Here is an 835-nt window from a genome sequence, read left to right on the forward strand (position 1 = left end):
AGGGTTGCGATCCCGTTACCGGTCAGTAAAAAAGACAAAAAGGAAAAAAAAAAAAACTAAAGTCTTATTCTACAAAAGATCCTAAAAGTGAAAATTCTCATTGCAAAAGAGTTTTGTTTTGGGCCAAGCCTGTGGCTCGGGAGAGTGCGGTGCTGGGAGCGCAGCAACGCTCCCGCCGCGGGTTCGGATCCTATATAGGGATGGCCAGTGTGCTCACAGCGCTCACTGGCTGAGCGCAGTGCGGCCGGTCTCAAAAAAAGGACAAAAAAAAAAAATGTTTTGTTTTTAAAGCTGGTAACAAATTTTTTTAAATATTAAAATAAAAAGCATACCCTAAAAATTCTTGTACAACTCATGCATTTTGAGACTGTATCTGCAGCTACTATTACAGTTTATTTAAGTAGACACTAGTACTTTTGTCTCCCTAAACTGACTTATGTGATTCGAAAATGGACTTCCACTTATTAAGTTCAGATAACAATGGCTCTAGAAATAACATTTAAGAGGATATGAGAATTGGGGGATGCATCGCGGGAGCCCCAGATCTGAAAGGGCACTCACATAGTGTTTGCCTATTCCAAATAAACTCACCCAATATCGCAATAGGCAGAGACATTGTGACTTACGGGAGGTGTTAATGGCAGCTGGTCAGCTAGAAATCCGCACTGCCACAGGGTACAGTTATGTAGTGAACAGATCAGCGTAGAGGTGGAAATCATTTGCACGCTTATGTGTAGACCCTCACCCAAATCAGAGCTCGCAGGAGATCTGGCTGAGTAGATAAGTTAATTTACTTGTTACCCCACTGGCTCCAGCGTTAGTGAACTCTAGTGTT

Source organism: Galeopterus variegatus, unplaced genomic scaffold (genome assembly GCF_000696425.1).
Source record: "Galeopterus variegatus unplaced genomic scaffold, G_variegatus-3.0.2 Scaffold152, whole genome shotgun sequence".
NCBI lineage: Eukaryota > Metazoa > Chordata > Mammalia > Dermoptera > Cynocephalidae > Galeopterus > Galeopterus variegatus.